We start from the raw sequence: 24,119 nt of genomic DNA on the forward strand, positions 1-24,119 counted from the left end.
TGTTGTGTTGTGTTGTACTGTTGTACTGTTTTATTGTTGTTAGCCGCCCTGAGCCCGGCTTCGGCTGGGGAGGGCGGGATATAAATAAAATTTATAGTGTTTCTGTGGAGGCGCTAGGGTGGACATCTCGGGGGGTTGTTTCACTGTAGAAAGAGCTTTGTTCCATCCCAATTCCAATGGCATCCAAACCGCCCAGACCTTGAGCATCTCTTCCAAGGTTATAGAGTAAGTGGGACTGTGGAGAGCGGACCCCAATCCCACCTCCAGGCTTAGGATTCTTTATCATTCTACATATCCAGCAGACTTGGGAAGAGTGGAACAGAAGGTAGCTTGAAAGAGACAACAGCTTCACAGCTAGAGGGAATTCACAGAGAATCCTGTGATGGGCAGAGCAGGAATACCAGATAGGTGGGTTGGCAGGCAGAGAATAAAACAGTGTGATACCTGTATGCATTGATGAATATAAATGGTCAGATTTTTATTTTTTTAAAGAATGGGGAACTGAGGTAGGGCAACTGTTAGGTCCAGTGCTATTTTTCTGCTATTTTTCTAGAAAAAGAAGTTTCAGAACACCTCCCTCGTTTTCTTAGGATGGCAATGGCACCCACCCAAGAGGGGCCAGAACTGAGTTCCAGCAAGTTCTGGCTGGAAAAAAGACCCAGGTTAGGCCCATTAATAAGTGAGGCCAGTGTAACATGCACAGGAATGGGAACTGACCACAAGACTAGTAAAAACCAGTTAAAGGGGAAATTAATGGCCGATTGTTAAAGAGAAAAACAACTCCAGATAAGGTACAAGGAGGGTTCTGACACAGATACTAAAATCAAATGGGTTGGGTAAGTGTTTTTCATGAACTATGGCTTGATGAGAGATGGTGAAGTGCAGACGAGGCAGAAAGTGGTTGGGTAAAGGATGAACAGCTAAGATTATGCATATTTTGCCTATGCTGTATAGTCTGTGTCCTAATAGAAATGTAATGCATTACTGAATGAAGTCCTACTGATTGGGGATTTAGTATGAGGCTCCGTTCTTGAAATCACAAGGAGAATCCCCCCCCCAACCCCATAGCTCGAAACTGAATACAGTGGTACCTCTGGTTACGAACTTAATTTGTTCCAGAGGTCCATTCTTAAGCTGAAACCGTTCTTATCCTGAGGTGCGCTTTCGCTAATGGGGCCTCCCACTGCGCACACACCTCCTGTGCACAATTTCCATTCACATCCTGGGGCAAAGTTCACAACGAGAAGCAGCTACGTCAGGGTTAGCGGAGTTCGTAACCAGAAGCGTTTGTAACCAGAAGCGTTCATAACCAGAGGTACCACTGTACTGGCCTCCTGGCAGCTCTGTCTTGCCCTCAGGACCCTGCCCAGGCCACATCCCTCATTGGCCCCATTCTGCACTCTCCCCAAGTGTTTTTGCACAGCTGCCATCTGTCTTGGAACTATGACAACTGTTCTTGGTTGCCTGGATGAAGAGGAGTATATGTCTGACCACACCCATTTTGCCACACCCACCTCTGGGATGTGGCTCCCAGAAAGCTTTTGATAAGAAAACATGGCCCTGAGGCTGAAAAAGGGTCACCACCACTGAATAAATCCCTGCTTTTTCAGGACTGGAAACCCAGAATAACATGACATCAAAAGTTCCAGATTTTATTAGGCCAGGGATATGATTAAAATTAGGAAAGAAACTTGACCATCATTTGTTAAAGCAGTCTATTACAGTATTACATACAGAACAATATAAATATGTCATTTCTGTGTGCAACCTGAGAAACATGGAAGAGATGGGAGGAATACTGTAGGTCCTCAGAAATCTCCACTAATTCCATTTCTGGATTTTCATGATCAAAACAAATATCTCCAGGACAAGGGGTGGACATCCAGGGGGTTGTTCTATGTTCAGGACCTTATTGAGTGGTGCTGACCCATCTTATAATAACCTTTGTGAATCCAGTTGAGGGGTCCTCAGTATGACTGACTCCAGATAGCTCAGGTATGATCATTTATAGGCAATATTTTATGGAAGCAGGAGGTTCTTCAGTATCAGAAAGTGTATGAATCTTTTTTGTCTAACTCTGGAATGCATATAACAGGAGAACAATCAAGCCTTATGAGGAATGGCTGAGGCAATTTGGTATGTTTAACCTGGAAAAGAGGATATGATAGCCATATTAAACTATCTGAACGGCTGTCACATGGAAGATGGAGCAAGTTTATTTCCTGCTTCTCCAGAAGGTTGGATTCAAATGGCATGAAAGAAGATTCCAACTAAACATTTGGAGGAACTTTCTGATAGTAAGAGCAGTTTGATGGGGGAACAAACTACTTCAGAAGGTGGTGGACTCTCCTTCGTTGGAGATTTTTAAACAGAGGTCGGAGGACCATCCACCAGGGATTGTTCAGCAGCGATTCCAACAATGCATGAGGTTGGGCTGGGTGACCCCTGGGGTTTCCTTCCAGCTCTATGATTCTATGATTCCATGAGGCATTTGGAGCTTCAGGGTGGACCAACAACTGCAGGCAGGATTGCTCAAAGATGGCATATAAACCTGTATGGACATTTGACACAACACAGCAGAGTTGTTAGAAGGGGAATGAAATGAGAAGCAGGACTGAGATTTGGATATGCTTCGAGGTTCAGGCTATGGGAAGTCGTAAAATCAAAATTACAATTCGGAAGACAATTTGATCTTTTTTATTTTAGTTTTTTATTTTTATTGGATTATGATTTGATATGTTAATTGGAGGTTTTTTATTGGGAAATTAATATACACTCTAACAAAAAAAAGAGGGGGAATGAAACAACATCAGCCAGCGTGGTGTAGTGGTTAAGAGCGGTGGACTCGTAATCTGGTGAACCGGGTTCGCTTCCCCGCTCCTCCACATGCAGCTGCTGGGTGACCTTGGGCTACTCACACTTCTCTGAAGTCTCTCAGCCTCACTCAACTTACAGAGTGTTTGTGGTGGGGGAGGAAGGGAAAGGAGATTGTGAGCAGCTTTGAGACTCCTTAGGTTAGTGATAAAGCGGGATATCAAATCCAAACTCCTCCTCTTCTTCTTCTTCTTCTTCTTCTTCTTCTTCTTCTTCTTCTTCTTCTTCTTCTTCTTCTTCTTCCTTTAGACAGGCGGTCTCCCCACCCCCACCCCCTTCCCAGTGCATCAATATGGAGATAGTGCTTCCCTTTGGTTTAAGCCCTAGATGCTGGGAGTAAACATTTATTCATTCCACTGGTCACCCGTCTTGGTTCCTACTCGAACAGTACATGGACACTTCTACATAACTGTTGTTATTGTGTTTGTGATGTGCGTGGTTCATTCTGTCATGAATGCTTTAGCTGAGTTTCTTGCATTCAGAGGGCTGGACTAGATGTCCCTTGGGGTCCCTTTCAACTCTATAATTCTATGATTCATTCAAAACCAATAAAATGTTTGTAAAAGAAAAAAGAAAGATGATGTTTAGATCCAGTGCTTTTTTCCTGGGGGTACGCATACCCCTAAACATTTTGTGAATCTTTGTCGGAATCTCTGCTCGGCCAAGCCGATAAGGCCTCATCTTCCTCCGAGCTGAGCCTTTGAAATCGCCTCCGACATGTTTAGTGACCTGAGCCTTTGATAAGGCCTCAAGCACATTCTATCCAGCAGGGTTCCCAGCACAGGGAAGAGACGCGAGGTTTGGCTACATTATAAAGAGTTTTCTTTATAAAGACTGAGATTTCTACCCAAAATATAAGGACAGTAGAGCCTAGAGCACAATATTTAAAGACGTCCAATAGCTCTTTATCCCATAGAAAGACATCAGTGCATCTCCCTGTTCCCTTTTCAAACGACACCAAATTAGATGAGGAATTTGGCACCTCCGACATTTCTATGGCAACAACACCTAAAGAATTCTACGTTGCTGACAATCTGGAGATATCCAGCACCAACTCTACATCTGGACCTTTGCCTAATGTTCCAAAAACTTATCAGAATGATCAGCCTTCTCTACTGTACTCCTGGCGAGACAGGATGGACAGATCTTCCGAATTCGAATCTGGCTCTTTGTTGGCCAGTGATCCACATTTTATAACACATACTTCATTAATACTTCCACAGCCACAGATAGAACCAACAATCCTCCAATTAACCCAGGAGGGAGAGGGGGATTGACAGTTAATGAAACACCATGGGACTGTCCCCCCCGCTTGGGGTGCGGTTGGTTGGGTTTTATCTTCTAGGGATACTTACCCTATCAGACCTCCACCTCTTTCCCATACCATTTTGACCCAGGAGTCCTGGCCCAAGGATGACTTGTTATTGAGGGGATGTTACCCATCTATTGGGGAGGCTAGTATGGGATCTGGGATTTCCACAATTGAAGGGCTAGGGAGGAATGGCGGTAGGGCTAGATATCTCTATCGGCGAAGGGTTTCGAGATGCAGTGATCCTCGAACCCCTTCCAATCTACGCCCCATCCCAAGGGATGAGGGTAGGGAGAGCAAGGATTACACACCTCCGTCATTGGTGCTGTGCAATGCCAGGTCCATAGGCAACAAAACTGCCACCATGCGTGACTTTTTTGTCTCGCAGGGGATTGACCTGGCTTGCGTGACGGAGACCTGGGTACGGGAAGGCGAAGTAGTCTCCCTACATGAGATAACACCCCCAGGTTTCTCTGTCCTCCATCAATCGCGGACTGTGGGTCGGGGGGGGGAGGAGTAGCGTTGTTATTCCGGGAGGATTGCTCTTTCAGAGCTCTGCCATCACCAGCGATCTCCGGCATTGAATGTGTTGGTCTCGTGTGGGGCACCAAGGAGAGCTTGGCTGTCTGGCTGGTGTACCGACCACCCAGCACATCTGCAGCCACCCTGTCAGATCTGCTGGAGGTGGTGGCGGGCTGGGCCTTGGAGTTCCCAAACCTACTGGTTTTGGGAGACTTCAACGTCCATGCCGATGCCGCTCCCTCCTCACAGGCTCTGGACCTAGTGACTTCCATGGCAACACTAGGGCTCTCCCAGTTTGTTTTGGGCCCCACTCATCAAGCAGGCCACACGCTGGATCTGATCTTTGGGGCTGGCATAGATGTGATCATGCTCCCCGCTGTGAAAGTGCCATGGTCTGATCACTACGCTTTAAAAGCCAAGATTGACTTCCCGCTCCTCCCCGGCTCGGGTGGCGAACCTATTTGGGCTCGTCCGCGAAAACTGATGGATCCTGATAGATTCCGACAAGCCTTGCGGAACCCTGCTCCTCCTGGCGACTCATTAGATGACCTTGTTGAGGACTGGAATAACCGGCTCTTGGCAGCCATTGATGAGATCGCGCCTAAGCGCCCTCTGCGACCCCGTCGAAACCGGGCCCCTTGGTTTACTGAGGAGCTCCGGAAAATGAAGCGGGATCTCAGACGGCTAGAGCGAGTATGGCGACAGACTCGTGACGGAGCCTCAAGAACATGTTATAGGACGCTTATGAAAGCCTATGAGATGGCTATGAAAGCTGCTAAGAAATCTTACTTTGCAGCTTCCATTGCATCCGCTAGCTCTCGCCCGGCACAACTTTTTAGAATAATTAGGTCAATAACGTCCTTAGGCGGACAACCAAATTTAAGCACAAATTCGACCCACAGCTGTGAGGCATTCGCGAGCTTTTTTGCGGAGAAAGTCCTGTTGCTCCGCCGTGACCTCCCTGCCAATTTAGATACAGTGACTGAACTGGAGGCCCCTCGACTGACTTCAGGTCCAGTGTTGGACCATTTCGATCGGATACTCCCTACTGATGTGGATAGATTCCTCCAAGTTGGTAGGCCCACCACCTGCCTCCTTGATCCGTGCCCGTCTTGGCTGATTAGGGAGTGTCCAGATGTTGCGCGGACCCCCCTGGTTGAAATTATCAATTTGTCCCTTGACACGGGGACATTCCCAGGGGAACTGAAGGAAGCAGTGGTGCGTCCACTCTTAAAGAAAACTTCATTAGATCCCTTAGACCTATCCAATTACTGCCCAGTTTCAAATCTTCCATACCTGGGTAAGGTAATTGAGAGAGCGGTTGCTGAACAGCTTGGTAGGTTTCTGGAGGAAACATCGGCATTAGATCCATTTCAGTCCGGTTTCCGTCCTGGTTTTGGGACGGAGACGGCTCTGGTTGCCCTAACAGATGATATCCGTAGACAACTGGATCGAGGCGGGTCAGGACTGCTGATCCTTTTAGATTTGTCAGCAGCCTTTGACATGGTCGATCATGATCTTCTGGACCATCGCCTTGCAGACGTGGGGATACAGGGCTTAGCCCGTAACTGGTTGTGCTCTTTTATCTCTGGTCGGGGACAGAGGGTGGCACTAGGGAGGGAAATGTCGTCACGCCACTCCTTGGTGTGTGGAGTGCCGCAGGGCGCAATTCTCTCCCCAATGCTTTTTAACATCTTTATGCGCCCCCTTGCCCAGATTATCCGGAGCTTTGGGCTGGGCTGTCATCAATATGCTGATGACACTCAGCTCTATCTGCTGATGGATGGCCACACCAACTCGGCCGCTTACACACTGACCAGATGCTTGGAAGCTGTGACTGGATGGTTTCGTGGGAGCCGATTGAAACTAAATCCTTCGAAGACAGAGGTCCTATGGCTAGGTCGGGATAGCATGGGGATGAGGGACCAACTCCCTTCTCTTGCGGGGGCCCAATTAGTGCCATTGCCTTCCGTTAAGAGTTTGGGTGTAATCCTTGACGCCTCCCTTTCCATGGAGGCGCAAGTCACAGCAACAGCCAAGGCGACATTTTTCCACCTTCGCCGCATCAAGCAGTTGGTCCCTTACCTTTCCCGCCCCGACCTGGCCACAGTGATCCATGCGACAGTCATCTCCAGGCTTGACTACTGTAATTCGCTCTACGCGGGGCTGCCCTTGAAGCTGTCCCAGAAACTCCAGCAGGTACAGAATGCTGCAGCGAGGCTCCTCACGGGGTCTCTGCCATGGGAGCATATTCATCCAGTGCTTTTCAAGCTGCACTGGCTCCCGGTGGAGTACAGGGTCAGATTTAAGGTGCTGCTTTTGACCTTTAAAGCCCTTCACGGCCTAGGACCCTCGTACCTACGGGACCGCCTCGCCTGGTATGCCCCACGGAGAGCCTCAAGGTCCATAAATAACAACACCCTAGTGGTCCCAGGCCCTAAGGAAGTTAGATTGGCTTCAACCAGAGCCAGGGCCTTTTCAGCACTGGCCCCAACTTGGTGGAACGCTCTGTCTCATGAGACCAGGGCCCTGCAGGATCTGATTTCTTTCCGCAGGGCCTGTAAGACAGAGTTGTTCCGCCTGGCCTTTGGATTGGAGCCAATTTGATTCCCTCCCCCCCCCCTTTTTCTTTTTTCTTTTCCTTCTCCTGCAATGAGGCTTCATTTTAATATTTTAATGTTCCATTATTTTAATGTTGTATTTTATTTTTGTTTTTAAGTTGTAATCACTCATCTTGTTTTTATTATTGCTTGTAAGCCGCTCTGAGCCCGGCCTTGGCTGGGGAGGGCGGGGTATAAATAAAAAATTATTATTATTATTATTATTATTATTATTATTATTATTATTTCTAAACTATGCAGAACAGAAAAGACATCCTCTATGAAAGCAGAGAGCAACTGAACAAAGGAACAAAGGAAACAGGAAATCACTAACGTCACATCCTGCCTCCCTTTCCCGTGAGACTGCAAGGTCTCTGGAATCTAAGCAGAGTCCTGGGACTCCACACAGCTGCAGTGAGAAACAGAAACTAACATCTTCCCCCTTTCTGTGAACACCACTGGGCAGTGTGTTAGTATATTATCAGTACAAACCCAATTTCTGTACATAGGTACAGTGTTGATCCTTCGGAACAACCTTGGACAATAAATCAGCAGGAATTTCATTACCTGGCATGTAGGACACCGTTACGAGTCCTTTCTCAACACATTCTCTAGTATGTTGCAGCTTCAATTGCAAGTGCTTCGTGCTTTGCTTACAACCTTCAGAAGTCATAATCTGAATTGGACATTTGACAGGAATTCTCATGTCTTTACACAACTGTAACAACCATTCACAATCCACAAGTGAATAAAACAATGCATTCAGTTCAGCTTCACAAGAACTTAAACTACTGTTGTTTGCTTCATGCACGATCAATCAAATAGACCCTGGTTGTACATATAGCAAACTCCAGGTGTGCTTTTCCCGTCTGCAGTGTCACTTCCAAAACTCGCATCAGCAAATATCTCAAGACCACCAGACTTCTGATTGTTAAATGTCAGTCTGTAATGCAGAAAGGTAAAGGTAAAGGTACCCCTGCCCGTACGGGCCAGTCTTGACAGACTCTAGGGTTGTGCGCCCATCTCACTCAAGAGGCCGGGGGCCAGCGCTGTCCGGAGACACTTCCGGGTCACGTGGCCAGCGTGACATCGCTGCTCTGGTGAGCCAGAGCCGCACACGGAAACGCCGTTTACCTTCCCGCTAGTAAGCGGTCCCTATTTATCTACTTGCACCCGGGAGTGCTTTCGAACTGCTAGGTTGGCAGGCATAGTGCCTTTCAAATAGTGTGCTGTTTCAGAGCTTTCCAATCCTTAACAGTAGGATTGTTGACTTGTCTGCTTAGCAAGTTACAGCTAACTGCAATGTCATGTCTTGAACATCTGGCAATGAAATTTAGTTTGCCTACCACACTTCTGTACAGTGTAGTGCCAGAAAATGCTCCTTCAGTGTCATCTACCTGATAACCTGTTGTCATTGGTGTGTCTACAGGGTTAGCACCCATCAGATTTAGCTTGGTTAACACATCAGCAATTTTAGGTGACTGGTGTACTAGGAATTAAAGCTGCATCACATGATGGACACTTCAAGATGGTGGGGGCTGCTGAGCAGACTGCCAGAAGTTACACCCCGGGGAAAGCTGAAACAGTATCCCAGACCATGCAGGGATGTGTTCCTGAAACCGAAAGCTCCACAAAAGGGAGGCTTTTGGAGGAAGAGTGCACGAGGGGGGTGTTTCCTGTTCAGGGGGTGAAATCTCCAAAGCAGGAGGAGCAAGGGGAGTTGGCTGCCACGTCATCCCAACCATCACTGCAACCAGCAGGTGGCACTGCTGTGTTTGAAGCAGTGGAAAGTTTTTCCTGTGAAAAGCTTGGGCAGAGTCCAAACACCAGGATGATCTGCGCAGATGTGGTCACTAGCTGTTCCAGTACAAAGGCTAAGGCAAACCTTTGTTGAAGATGGAACTGGTTCACCATATTTACATCAAGAAGGGTCTGATCCACCAGTTGGGTGAAGACTCCTTGGAGGTGCAAAGTGTTGTGGAGTCTGGCACACTTCCCTGTGTTCCATTCAGCTTTCTGGACTTGTAGCAGAGTGTGCACAGCGCAAGCCGCTTAGTGTATAAGCTTGCAGAAGATAAAGAGTCCACATGCTGTTGTTCTAAACTAGCAGCTTTATTTACAGCAGAACAGTAAAAATAAACAAACCATCCGAGACAGCAGTTATCTTGCTTCCTTGCTTGGCAGCAAAAGCGAAAGTCAGACAGAACAAAGAAACAGCTTCTCCAGAAGTTGGAGACAGCTCCTCCCCAGAACAGGCAGGACGATGGGTTCTGAGCTGTTAAGCCTATAAGCTCCGATTCCCCATCACACCCCCTCTCATCCTGCACTGCTGGGGGCTTGTAAGTTTCACCACTTACCCCAAACACAGACCTTTACAGAACTCCCCATGATGCTGAAAGCTCAAAGGTTTCATGACCCCATCTGCCAGGTTCTTCTGGCTTGAACAGTACAGTGGTGCCCCGCAAGACGAAATTAATTCGTTCCGCAAGTTTTGTCGTCTAGTGAATTTTTCGTCTTGCGAATCACGAAATCCCATAGGAATGCATTGAAAATCAATTAATGCGTTCCTATGGTCAAAAAAAGTCCAAACAAAGCCAAATTTGGTACAACAACAGTTTATTAACTGCTCTTTAAAGTCACACATACTGTAAAGAGCAGTTCAAAAATTGAAGGGAAAATAAATTAACTTTATAAACAAAACATGTCTTTGTTTTTAGACAAAGGAAACAAAGCCGCGAGACGTTTTCGTCTTGCGAAGCAAGCCCATAGGGAAATTTGTCTTGCGAGGCAAATCGAAAACGGAAAAACCTTTCGTCTAGCGAGTTTTTTGTCTTGCGAGGCATTCGTCTTGCGAGGTACCACTGTACTGCAATCTCACCAAGCCTAACTGGATACTCTGACACACATTCTGGAAACGGATGTCTAGGTGTTTGGTTCTGGCCTTAAACTGCCCAGATTCTGCCAACTTCAGAAAGGGTTGATTGTCCTCCCACACCGTGACAGGCAAACAACCATGCCTGCAGATTTCTTGAACCAAACAAACATAGAATTCCAATTCCCTGCAAAGCTCAGACAGCGCACTGAATTCAGCTTTAGTAAAGGAAAGCGCAATGAGACTTTGCTTCCGGGTGTGATAGCCTGGGATGCAGATTCAGATGCTGAACCTAAGGAATCCCAACCTGCACAGGATTCCCCGCCTCCAGAACCAGCTGAGCCGGGGTTGGGGCATGAGCCTGAAGGGTCCCCACCTGTGCTGGATCCTCAGGTGCAGACACCAGCTGAGTCTGCTCTGGCTCCTGAGGTGATGGAGGACCCATTGCCTGCAGGTGCTCCACTCTCAGCCCCGTCAGAGGAAGCTGGGGTTGCCTCTGGGTCCGGTAATCCTCCAGCCTCTCCTGAGCTGCAGAGGCTTAGGGCAGAGAGGCAGAGGGAACTAAGTTCCCGCAGGAAGAGTGCTCGCCTCCTGGCCAGGAGAGGCAAGTCTTTTGAGGATCAGGGCCGCCCTATGCCTCAGGACATATAAAAGCCCCAGTCCCAAGTTGCGGGAGCAACGTTGGTAGTTGTCAGTCCCTGCCTGAACCCTGCCCTGCACACAGCTTCAACTTTAAGGGACTGCCTTCATATTGCTTCATCAACCACGGACTGGACTTAGACCTTGCCTCTTGATTAACCCCCGGGACCAGCACACCGGGACTTCCACCCAACCAAAGAGTCCCCAAACCTTACCACCATCCCAGATGTTAGCCAGATTCGCCCAATTGCTATCTGTCCAGCACATCAGCTTGGCGTCACTCTTAGCTGACAGCTTGAGACAGAAATCCTTGGTATCCTGCAGATAACGCAACACCCTCTTGATACCATTCCAGGCACTCACACTCGGGTTTGTAGCTTCCCTGCTGAGCAGATTGGTAGCAAAAGCAATGTCCGGTCTGCTCCACTGGGACAGATACAACAGACTACCCAGAGCTGACTGAAAAATCTCAGCATTTTTGAACTCAGCGCATTCTACTTGCTGACTATGTTTCACATAACTTGTCTCCATGGGTGTCCTGACCCCTGCATTCAGACATCCTGAACTTCTCAAGCCGTGATGCTGACTTGAATAAAATATTGGTGGGGGGCCAGGTAAGGCCCTCCTTTTTTTTTTTTTTTTTAAACAATTTATTGGGTTTTACAATAGAAACAAACATAATAAACAATATAACATTTGTCTTAACATAGTTTCACATTTTCTTTGGACTTCCTCACATCTCCCGCTCCCACTTTCATCGTTATAACATTTTGTCAGCAATTTATCATCTTATTTAGATTCTTATATCCCTTCTATGTTTCATAATCTTATAGTTCTCGAAAGGGGTTAAATTTTCACAGTCTTACTTATTTTCTTAAAAACTTCTAAATTTAGTGGTGCTCAGTTATTTTGGTCTAGCATCTTATTTAGCATTCACTCAAATTACAATGTTTTTGTAAATAATTCTTAAATTTCTTCCAATCCTCCTCAATCCTCTCTTCTCCCAGGTCACGAATTCTGCCGGTCATTTCAGCCAGTTCCATGTAGTCTATCAGTTGCATCTGCCATTCTTCCAGTGTGGGTAGATCTTGAGTTTTCCAGTGTTTTGCGAGAAGTATCCTTGCTGCTGTTGTTGCATACATAAAAAATGTCTGGTCCTTCTTTACCACCCCTTGGCCGACAATACCCAAAAGGAAAGCCTCTGGTTTCTTAGTGAAGGTATATTTAAATACCTTTTTCAATTCATTATAAATCATTTCCCAGAACGCCTTCACTTTAGGGCAAGTCCACCAGAGGTGGAAGAACGTTCCCTCACACTCTTTACATTTCCAACACTTATTATCAGACAGGTGGTAAATTTTTGCAAGTTTGACTGGGGTCATATACCATCTATAAATCATTTTCATTACATTTTCTTTCAGAGCGTTACATGCAGTAAATTTCAATCCATTACTCCACAACCTTTCCCAGTCCTCAAACATGATATTATACCCAATGTCCTGTGCCCACCTTATCATAGCCGATTTAACCGTTTCATCTTGTGTATTCCATTTCAACAGCAAGTTATACATCCTTGAAAGTACCTTAATCTTTGGTTCTAACAATTCTGTTTCTAGTTTCGATTTCTCCACCTGGAACCCTAGTTTCTTATCATTTTTAAAAACTTCTTTAATCTGAGCGTAATGTAACCAATCTCGCACTTTGTCTTTCATTTTCTCCAAACTCTGCAATTTCCAATTATCTCCATCCTTTTCTAGTATTTCCCAATATTTTGGCCATTTAGCCTCCATATTGGGTCTTTTTCGGGCCTTAGCTTCCAGAGGTGAAAGCCACCTTGGTGTTTTATTTTCCAGCAAGTCTTTATATTTTGTCCAGACATTAAACAGTGATTTTCTGACAATATGGTTCTTAAAGGCCTTATTTGCTTTAACCTTGTCATACCATAAATATGCATGCCATCCAAAAGTATTGTTAAACCCTTCCAGATCTAACACATCAGTGTCTTCAAGAAGTAGCCAGTCTTTTAGCCAGCAGAACGCTGCGGCTTCATAATACAACTTTAGGTCTGGCAGGGCAAAGCCCCCTCTTTGTTTTGCGTCAGTTAGTATCTTAAACTTAATTCTGATGGCTCACCTCCGGGGGGTTGGATCCAAGATGGCCACCGTGTAAGTTTCCTCCTTCCAGTTCTCTCCGACCTCTTCTCCTGACTTGGATTTTACAACCGCTGGAGTAAGCTATTTACTTTAGTTTTGCCTTTTGCTAGACAAGTAATTGCTGGACTCTCCACTGGTGTGATGCCAGATTTTAATTAAGTTTGACGAAGGAGGATTGCTTTGGATTGATCTGGGTGGTGCCAAACTTGTGTGCTTCATAGAACAACGATCCTTCAGACCTGTACCGCCGGCACGAAGAGAAACTCCCCTGTTTAAGGTTTCTTATTGCTAAATGATTTTCTCTTCTGGGGGACACTCGGACAATTGACTGAGAATTGTAAGTAAGCAACGAACTTTACCTTATTTTTTCTTCGCTCACCACTCCCCTGCCTCCTGCAATACTCTCTAAGGTGCATTAAGATAATTCCAATTATTGCGGATATTTCTCCTAATCTCCACTATGGGCCATGGCAAGCGGCCAAGGGACCTGGATGAGGCAATGCCTCCCCCGAGGCCCAAACAGTCTAAGATTGATTCTTTCTTTCTTAACTGTAGCAGAAATAACGAGGAAGACAGCTACACGGTTGAAACTCACAATCGTTTTAATCCTTTAATTGACCTCGCACCCGATATAGAAGTGGAGGGGGTGAACTCGAAGGCAACGAATAATGCTAATGATAATGACAAAGAAGTGAGAGTCACCTCGAAGGGGGAGTCCGAGTTGGCCCTGGGCGATGGTTTGGGATTCGAGCATTTCCAATTAATAACCAGGACCCTGCGCTGCATCTTTAAGAGCATAAATGGGATCTCCATGCAGGTGAATAATCTCCACCAAAAGCTTGAGGCCCATTTGCTGGAGCTGCAGCACAACCTCACTCTGCCTCCGAGGGATTTAAAGGGACAGTGGTGTACCTCCCCTGTTAGACATGAAAGTGGTACTGGTGTTCACCTCCTAAAATCTCAACTGGACTTTCAATCTCTGATCTTACAACCAAACAAAATATGTCTAACTATACGCAGCAGTGACCCCAGGTCCCCAAGGTGGAATAATCCGAGAGAGGTCAAAGATCATCTAAGGCAACTCCTTCAGATTTGGCCTCCGCTAATAGATCTCAGTACAGTGAAACTTTCATACTACCACCATCGGTTCCAAAAAGTACTGCTCTCCTTCCAGTCACCAAAAATTCCCTCCATACTGGTTAGGCGCAAAGCGTTATTGGCCACCTGGGGCATCTTCCCAACGAGAGTCTTTAATGACACCAGGATTAAACCTCTTTTCCGTAGCATCGTACAAAAAGGTATCCGCTCGCCAGACAGGCGCGACATAGTCTTGAAACTCAAGCTGTCCACCCAGGAACCTCACCCTCCCTCTCAGCCCAAGCTTCCTGGTTTATCTACCCCAGCAACAGAGAAGCATGACCAAAGCGGGCCCAGTCATCTGGCTGCCTCAGAGGAGAGGGACCTTATTTCATCCTATGGCGAGTTGCCATTAGTAGAACAGCAGGAAGTTATAAACAGGCTTGATACACTCAAGCAGCAACTTACACATGTACTTCAAGAGAAAATCTCCTCAAAACCTGGTCATAGCAACCTATTAAATCAAAGGAACGCAGTCATGAAGGGGCTAACACCCCAGAAACCCCTGCCAATCACTGGGACTCCAATAACGGATGATATGGCAGTCTGCCTGGCGGAAGCTCCTCATACACCGTCGCAACGCAGACCCCCTTCACCTCTACTAATAGATCTGCAATCAACTACCTCGTCCTCCGCCTTAAAGAGCAATATGCCAAACACCACTCATCCTGGTAATCTGTCAATGTCCTATTCTTCTATGCCTGACCTGGAGTCCTCATCCAGTGCGGTCCAGGCAGATGACTGTATATCCTCGTCCTTTGCCAGTCAACCTCGTTTGGTAGAACCTCATGTATCCGCAACCTCTTCAAGCCAATATATAAACGTTAAGGAAGCCACTGCGCAAAGAGACAGCTCAGGCTTTATTGAAGACCCTGCTGGCCACATCAATCAAATTACCACCCCTTCGATACCTTCGGCTGTATCACGCCTGGCGCTGTCTCAGACCCTTGGCAATGCTTCTTCCACCAGCAACCAGAGTAACTGACTAGCACATAGTCCCTCCTCAAACTGCTTCAATGTGCTATCCTGGAATGTGGCGGGATGGACGTCCAAACAGGATGGCGGGGATATGATAGAGTTTTTAGCGAAATTCCAGATTATGGGTATACAAGAGACCTGGTGCTTAGAATCGTCACCCCCCCCTTCCCTACTGGGCTATGACGCCTTTGTGATTCCTGCGACCAAAACATATTTGTATGGGCGCCCTAGTGGAGGCCTGGTAACATTTGTTTCGCAGGAGCTTCAACTTAATATCTCTCCTCTCTTTTGGTTAGAGAGTAATTGTATTCAAACTTTGCACATCACTAACAGCCCGGTTGGGGACTTCATATGTGTTAACTTGTACAATCCATCTACCTACTCCTCTTCCCATACAAATCAGTTTTGGGAGGATCTAAGATTTATCCTTGATAAATCTGTGGCTGAATTCCCAAAGTCAGAGATCCTCATAATGGGGGACTTTAATGCCAGAATCGGAGCAGATATAAGCTCATTCACCGATAAGTCGCAACTATTCATAGAAGAGGAGTGGTTTCCTACGTGGAATTCACATGACAAGACCATTAATAGGGCTGGCATCATGCTGCTGGAGTTTACCATTAACTGCGGGCTGCACAGCTTGCATGGTACACCCAAAGACTGGTCCGGGGGATGCTATACTTTTCTAGGATCTAGAGGGGCAAGCGTTATAGATTATATCTGGTCCTCCTCGGCACTTAATGATAAGGCATATTGTTTCAATGTGTTCAACAGAACCGAAAGTGACCACCTTCCTATTGCCATCTCCTTCCACCACACACAGCTGGGGCTTCCCAGCTCACCCCACCTCCAGGATTCACTGACCTTAGCCCCCGGTCGTAAGAAGTGGGATATCTATCTGGAGCAAGACATAAAAGTCCTCCTAAATTCCCCTGAGATCCTAGCCCTGAAAGCTCAGCTGGTAACAATGAATGTGAACCATTTCTCAAGTTTCCAACAAATTCTAGCCTACTTGCTCCCAACACTTACGAAACCCTCCCGTGCGAGTCTAACCTGGAAGAATCAAACTTGGTTCGACCAAGAATGCAAACAGTGCAGAAGTAGGCTTAGATTTCTTCAGTCTGATATGAAATCAGACAGCACCCAGAGCAAAATCAGGGAGTTAGCCCAATTCCGTTCTTACTACAAGAAGTTGCTCCAACATAAGAAATTGCTCTTTGCGAAAGAACGCTGGACGGCATTGTCAGTGGCCATTAAAACCCGTGACGACAAGAAATTCTGGAATTTAATTAATGCAGGTTTAAGACCCCCCTCATTCATCGTTAATAACATCACAGCAGCCAGTTGGCACTCTCACTTTGCTCAGCTGTATTCCGCCCCAGATTCCGACGTAAACGCAGTTTCCACTCTTCCTGCATCTGCCTTGCCCACCTGGGAGCCAGTCTCCCCAGAGAGATGTGTACAACTAATTAGCATGCTATCAGGGGATAAATCCCCGGGGGAGGATATGATTCCACCCGAGGTATTCTTATTGAACCAGATGTGGTGGGCCCCTATTTTTGCATCTCTCTTTACCACTATTAATGCCACTCTTAAGATCCCACCTAATTGGAAACAGAGCATAGTCATCCCAATACATAAAAAGGGGGACCCACAAGATCCGCGTAACTATCGACCTATCAGCCTGCTAGACATATCATACAAGGTTTACTCTAGATTCTTGCTAGAGAAATTAATCGAGTGGGCAGAAGAAACAAAGCTATTCCACCCGGAACAGGCTGGCTTCCGTAAAGGTCACAGCACATCTGGCCAATGTCTTGTTCTATTTACCCTGATTGATAAATACCTAAACAGGTTCAACTGCAAACTACACGCGGCTTTTGTGGACCTGACCTCCGCTTTTGACTCCATTCCCAGAGATAGGCTATGGCAGAAGCTTAGTTACACCAACATAGATAAGAGACTCCTCCTCCTTCTTATGGAAATTCATAATGACATATCGGCCAGAGTAAAATTCGGCCCTCTGGGAGCTCTTTCTGATTCTTTCCCTCTGAATAAAGGGGTCAAACAGGGCTGCCTCTTGGCCCCTTTTCTATTCAATTTCTATATCAACGACATCGTTACAACTATGCAGGCCCTAAATCAATCTGCCCCCTCTTTACAACAGCTCAAGATCCCCATATTACTCTATGCGGACGACATGGTGATACTGTCTTTAACCAAGCAGGGCTTAAACAACATGCTCAGAGGGCTCATGACATATTGTGATACCAATTCCCTCAAAATCAATTTCGCCAAAACCAAAATTCTTACTTTTGGCACGAAAACTCGGAAGTCATTCTGGAATTTTGAGGGCCACTCTATTGAATATTGCTCAGCATTCAAGTATTTGGGAATCACTTTTCAGCATGGGCTTAGCTGGTCAGCTCACCTAAATATGACCATCCTGGCTGCCCGTAGAACCATCAAAGCCTTGGAGAAATTCTTCTATGCAAAAGGCGGCCAGTTGGTTCCACCAATCAGAAAAGCATTTATCAGCAAAGTCCTCCCGATGTTACTGTATGGGGTTGAAATCTGGGGGTGGAATTTAAAAACACTACAACGGCTGGAGATTCTACAAAACTCTTTTGCACGAAAGATACTGGGTCTCCCCAAGGGCTCGGTTGCTGCACAGTTAAGAACAGAACTGGGCCTCCCCTCCATTGTTGCGAGAGCCCACATTAGAATTATTAGTTTTTATTGCAAATTAATCAATGCCCCAGGTTCCCTACTAGCCAGGCAAGCCTTTTTAACTTGTTCTCATTCCAACAAATGGTCCAAGGCCATGGAGACTATTACTGCACGCTACTCCCTCCCAGATCTCGACACGCTGTCATCTTGGGACCAACATAAAATCCGGGCCTGGATTCTTATAAGAGATGAGGCCATGGACCGGGCACAGTCCACCTCAGCTCGCCTCTCCATGTGGCTCCCTAAAGTGAAAGTGGTAAGATCACTTGCCAACTACTTGATAGACCTGACGGAGCCCAATTTGAGAAGAGCGTTTACAATGGCCCGTTTCCATTCTATACCCACGGCCTTCCTGCAGGGGATCTACTCTAAGACCCCTATTACTCAGCGTCTATGTCCATGCACAATGAATGAAGTAGAGGACTTCATACATTTCTTTTTCTACTGCCCTATTTATGACCCAATAAGACCTAAGCTCCTCCTCTTGATCCCGTCCTCCATTTCATCTAAGGAAGACTGTTTGAAAGCACTTCTTGTGGACGCAAATCCCCAAATTTCACGTGGGGTGGCAATCTTCATAGTGCAGGCTCTGAAACTCAGGGCTACTCTGACAGGGTAGTGTGTCCTAGTCCTGGACCTGTTTTAATTCTTTTATTACCTTTTTTAACTCAATGTGCTGAGCCTATTTTGGGGCCATTTTATGCTTTATTTATATCCGCATACTAGTTTTTTTGGCGCTGGCAACTAAATCTCTGTATTATTGTCTTAGGGTATTTTAAATGTCATTACGCCAGCAATATCGCTTTGAATTTTGCTTGGTTGCTTGTCTCCAACATTTTTGTATTGTCTTATTTTGCTATGGCTGTATGCTAATGCAATTAAATTAAATGAAAATGGGCTCACCTCCAAAAAAAACTTAATTCTGGGCTTTTTGCCCTGCCAGACAAACTTAGAAATATCTCTCTGCCACTTCTGAAAGCACTCCTTTTTGTCCAAAACCTGAAGTGTTTGAAATAAAAACAACATCCTTGGCAATACATTCATCTTGATAGCAGCAATTCGGCCTAACAAAGAAAGTTTCAATTTTGACCAACTATCTAAGTCTCTCTTAATTTCTGTCCAGCATTTTTCATAGTTGTCCTTAAATAGACTTAGATTTTTTGCTGTTATGTTTACCCCTAGGTATTTTACTTTCTTAACCACATTAAGTTCCGTCTCATTCTGAAACCGTTCTGACTCTGTATCAGTCAAATTTTTTCCCAAGACCTTAGTTTTCTGTTTATTTAATTTAAACCCAGCCACCCGACCAAAGTCATTAATCAGTTGTAATACTCTTTTCGTACTAGGCTCTGGCTTCTGCAGGGTCAAAACCAGGTCATCTGCAAAAGCTTTTAATTTGTATTGTTTCTGTCCGACCTGAATTCCTTCCACCAACCGATCCCCTCTAATCATGTTCAATAGCACTTCCAGAACCGAAATGAATAACAAAGGGGAGATAGGGCAACCTTGTCGTGTCCCTTTTTCAATTTTGAACTCTTCTGTAACCACATTATTAACTATCAATTTAGCTTTCTGTTCTGAATATATCGCCTCAATCCCATTCTCAAAACCCCGTCCCACTCCCATCTCTTTTAAATTTCCCATCATAAATTTCCAGGAGATATTGTCAAAGGCCTTCTCCGCATCTATAAAAATTAAAACTGCTTTTGTATTTATATCTGTTTGCAAAAGTTCCAAAATGTCAATAATGTTCCTTGTATTAGCAAACAGATGTCTACCTGGGAGAAAGCCGGCCTGGTCCTTATGAATTACTTCATTTAAAACTTTTTTAAATCTACTTGCCAAAATGTCTGCAAATATTTTGTAATCCACATTTAAAAGGGAGATGGGACGATAGTTCTTAAGTTGTGTCTTTTCAGCTTCCGACTTTGGTATTAATGTGATGAACGCTTCCTTCCACGACTCCGGTGCCCTCTTCCCCTCCATAATTTCATTGCTGACCTCCATCAAAGGTTGTATCAAATAGTCTTTTAATGTCTTATAGTACTTGGAAGTCAGCCCATCTGGCCCTGGAGATTTGCCGAGTTGCATGTTCTGAATGGCTTGTTCAATCTCCTGTCGTGTTATTTTAGAATTCAGGATTGTCCTATTTTCTTGTGACAATTTAGATAGTCCATTTTTTGCCAAAAATTGTTTAATCTCAACTTCGTCTTGCGGCCCTTGGGTGTATAGTTTTTTGAAGTATCTCTGGAAACACTTTCTAATGTCCACTGGATTCTGAATGTTTTTTCCATCAACCTCCAAGTTTGTAACCGTATTTAATCTTTGTCTTCTCTTCAACTGCCAAGCTAGCAGTTTTCCACATTTATTCGCCGACTCAAACGTTTTTTGTTTCATTAATTTAACCTTCCATTCAATTTCCTGATTTATCAGTTTAGAATATTGTGTTTGATAAAGTTTAATTTCTCTCAGAGTTGGCTGTGACTTCGGATTCACTCTTAATTTCTTCTCTAATTCTTTTATTTTATCCAAGATCTTATCTTTTTTCTCATTTTGTGTTCTTTTCTTTACTGCATTCTGTTGTATCAAGAATCCCCTCATTACAGCTTTGCTTGCGTCCCAGACGATTCTTTTTTCCACCGTAGTATTCATATTTATCTCAAAGTAATCCTTCAAAACTTTTTGGGCCTTCTTAATAATTTCCTGATCTCTGAACAAATTGTCATTCATCTTCCATCTAAAGGATCCGGTTGGAAGTAATGTCATCTCCATCTTTACTGCATTATGGTCGGAACAGGTCTTTGGGCAGATTTCCACTTTTCTGACCTTAGGTGCCAGGCCTCTAGAAATCCATATTTGGTCGATTCTTGTCCAGGTCAGTTGGGCTTCAGAAAAGAATGTTCCCTCTCTTCCTAGTGGGTTCTTTGTCCTCCAAACATCAATCAAATCCATATTGTCTATCATTTCAAAAAAAGTTTTAGGTAGTCTGCCGTCTTTTGTAACATTTTGACTTTGTGACTTGTCCATGTTAGTTGATACGACCCCATTCATATCTCCCATCATTATGATGTTGTTGTAGTCCAGATAATCCAGCATTGTCTCCTGCAGCTTCTTGTAAAATTCCGATTTCCCTTCATTAGGTGCATAGATTCCTAATATCAACAGTTTCTCTCCTTGATATTGTATCTCAATAGCCAAAATTCTTCCATGTTCATCTTTAAATAAGAATTTGGGTGACAGGCTCTCTTTTGCATATATCACCACGCCTCTCTTCTTGACTTTATCCGACGATACAAATTCCTGGCCCAATCTTTTATTTATTAACACTTTTCTGTGGAGCCTCGTCACATGTGTTTCTTGTAGACAGATAATGTCCAATTGTTCTTTTTTTAATATGTGAAATATTTTCTTCCTTTTTTCCGGAATGTTACAACCATTAATATTCCAACTCAGCAATTGCAGAGACATCCTGAATTAATCTGGTTATTTCTCCAGGGGTGGTATCTTCTCTAAATCTTCAGGTTCCCCAGGTGCTGGTGTTGATGCTGGCGTTGCCCCAGGCCCAGAGGGTAATTCAATTCCTTTTTGAAGGTCCTCTCCGTGTGTAGTCAAAAATTTGTCTCTCTCTTCCAATGTTCTAATTTTAACCTTTCTCCCTCTAAAGGTAAAAGATATTCCTTGGGGGAATTCCCACCTGAATGGAATTGCGTTGCTCCTTAGTAGTTTAGCAAGTTCAGAGTAGGCGGCTCTAAGATCCAGCAGTTGTCTTGGAATATCTTTATAAATTTCAATTCTTCTATCCAAAACCTCCAGTGACTTTCCGTAGTGTAGGCCCAAAATCTTGTCCCTTTCCTCCTTTGATCTCAATGTTATCAAACAGTCTCTGGGCCTCTCCTTCTTTGTGAATCTTCCAAGTCTGAAAGCTGACACAATTTTAAAGTCCTTTTCTTCCAAATTCCAGAACTTGGAGAATTCTTTGGTCAAAAACTCAGTTAGATTTCCTTCTTCTGCCTCTTGTAATGATCTAATCCTCAAATTATTCTCACGATTTCGCAGTTCTATCATAGAAAGATAAATCTGATGTTCCCCAACTTGTTTAGTGAGTGGTCTTACCTCTTGCTCTAAATTTTCCAATTTTTGTCTGGTATCCTCAGCCAATTTCCGATTTTCTGCTGAGGCCTCCGTTAACTGTCCAATTGCTTGTGTATTCTGTACCACTTGTATAGTTAATTTATTTAGACATTCTGTATTTTTGTCAATCTTTGCTGATTGCACATCTACTTTCTGTTCCAAAGCTTCCAATTTTTCAAAGATTTTGTCTAGAACAGAAACAGATGCTCCTGAGGCCATATCTTCCAATTGTAACTGCTCTGCTTCACCCTCTCCCTCTTTTGCCTGTGACAAGGCAACTTCTTCAACTTCTACTTCTGAGGGCAAAGTAGGTACAGATGATCTGCGTGTCTGCGAGGCTGAGGTTAGAGTTGTTAAAGTTGTTTGTCTAACTCTCCCTCTTTTTCTTGTGCCACTCATTCCAACGTTATCTATCAGTCAAGGTCACACTGAGTTATTCCCATGGGAATAGAAAGGCCCAGAGCAAGCAAACAACAAGGGAATCGAAAGTAAATGTACATGTAAAGTCACTGTTAATCCAATCCTCTAGAGGGAGCTTAAAATGTCTTTCCGAGTCTAATTTAATATCCAAGAACCTTCAGATACAAATGTTTAGCAGAGTTTATAAATGGTCACTTTGTTACAGACAGTGCTTATTTGTCTCCAAAAAGAATGTTTCAAATTTAAAAGGTCTCAATACCCTCAGATTGTTGCAAGTTCCAATATACAATATCCAAATCTGCAGTACTGACAGCTCAATCTCTCAATGCTCAGGCAGCTCCGGACCCTGGGTTTCACCTTCTAATTTGTAATCCAATAAAAGGAGGAAAGTCAAGTGCAAGTAATAATTCCAAATCTTTAACTTAAAGTCTTTACTTTAGGTTGCAAGTTCAGTAGATGCTTAGATCTGTAAAGTTTAAAATCTCTTTCTTTCAGCCTCCACTCCTCCAACTAGTTGCTTTTTTCAAGTTCAATGGCTGCGGAAGACGGACTTCCTGTTTCCACGTCTCTCCGCTTTCAGCCAAGTTCAAGCAAATTACGATTTTTCATTTAAAGTCTCTAATTTCAAGTGATTCAGTCTTTACTCACGAATAAGTTGCTTTTCGTCCGAATCCGAATTTTGACAGGAAAAGGGATCAGCGCTCACCGGCAGCAGCAGCGCGGCTTCGCTCCGCAGACTGTGAAACAGCTCTCAGCGCCGCAACCCCCCTCCACGCTCCGGAGCCCCTTACGGGGTTCCTTTCGCGTTTGGAGGGTCGCTTAAGGCGCCCACCGAGCCTCAAGACCCCAGGCTCTTGCTGCCTGGGGTTTTCCGGAGTGGGTCTCCGCTTCGCCGTAGCGGACGACCCGTTGTCTGTGGAGCCTCCTCTCCCGTTCAGAAGAGGACCGCCATTGCCGTTCGCGCCGCCCCCGAAGTCCAGGTAAGGCCCTCCTTGCACAATCAATCACATGATACATGCACATTTGAATGGCAATGCCTATAATGGCAGTGATTTTTTAAAAAAAGTAATATTTTGAGCCCGTAGTTCAATTTCTAGCAGCTCCCCTTGCCCCAGAGAACACTTCTAGCATTCCATCTCCCCTACCTGTGTCCATTTGGTATCACCCTTTCCAGGTTTTTTCCTGTCCATTGTGTTTGTCTTGCTTTTGTTCTCCTATGTGTGTTGCCAGTAGAAGCCACAATTCTGTGGGTACTCTAGGTGGTGCAGAAAACACCTAGAAGCTCCTTAGAGGTTCAAGTGCCGATAAACTTCAGTTTTGTGATCTATAAATTTCATTTAGCCAGCAGAGGGTGTCACAGGGCCAGCCTACCTTCCCTTTAGAGCAAACATGGGTCTCCAGCTGTTTTTGGACTACAACTCCCATCATTCCTAGCTAGCAGGACTAATGGGAAGGGATGATGGAAACTGTAGTCCAGGAGCTGCTGGGAACCAAAGTTTGGGAAACCCTGCTTCAAAGCAACTTTTGCGTTTGGCCTGCAAATATGGGACCTGTCCACTTTTGTATTTTCTTGTATTTTGATTTTCTTGTGACCTTTGTACATTATTTATTTATTTATTTATTTATAGAGGGAAAATTCAAAGAGAAATTGTATGGCAAGTTGTGGAAGAATAAAAGGTTGTGTTTGGGGGGGGAAAACCCTGGGGCCTTGCCCCCCTCAAATATTTTATTGGGGGACAAAGACCCCATGGGCT

At 44.9% G+C, this 24,119-nt stretch overlaps 2 protein-coding genes and 1 long non-coding RNA gene across 5 annotated transcripts in view; 1 reads left to right on the top strand and 2 right to left on the bottom strand.

The window, feature by feature from the left end:
• Positions 1-24,119, bottom strand: part of LOC308475163 (olfactory receptor 52E4-like) — a gene marked incomplete at its 3' end in the record, with an annotated part of 165,605 nt that overhangs the window by 130,427 nt on the left and 11,059 nt on the right. The gene's annotated exons all lie outside the window — the stretch shown is intronic.
• LOC308475072 (uncharacterized protein) overlaps positions 1-24,119 on the bottom strand; it is a 296,536-nt gene that overhangs the window by 21,728 nt on the left and 250,689 nt on the right. The window lies entirely within an intron of this gene.
• On the top strand, positions 7,669-24,053 carry LOC308475406. Of its 2 annotated transcripts, XR_013985153.1 has the most exons (4): positions 7,669-8,098; positions 9,362-9,756; positions 10,188-11,430; positions 23,346-24,053. It is a non-coding gene; the product is annotated as an uncharacterized lncRNA (long non-coding RNA). The 2 variants fall into 2 exon arrangements; XR_013985154.1 differs by lacking the exon at positions 7,669-8,098 and having other exon boundaries at positions 8,564-9,756.

Source organism: Podarcis pityusensis (genome assembly GCF_964106645.2).
Source record: "Podarcis pityusensis genome assembly, chromosome: 4".
NCBI lineage: Eukaryota > Metazoa > Chordata > Lepidosauria > Squamata > Lacertidae > Podarcis > Podarcis pityusensis.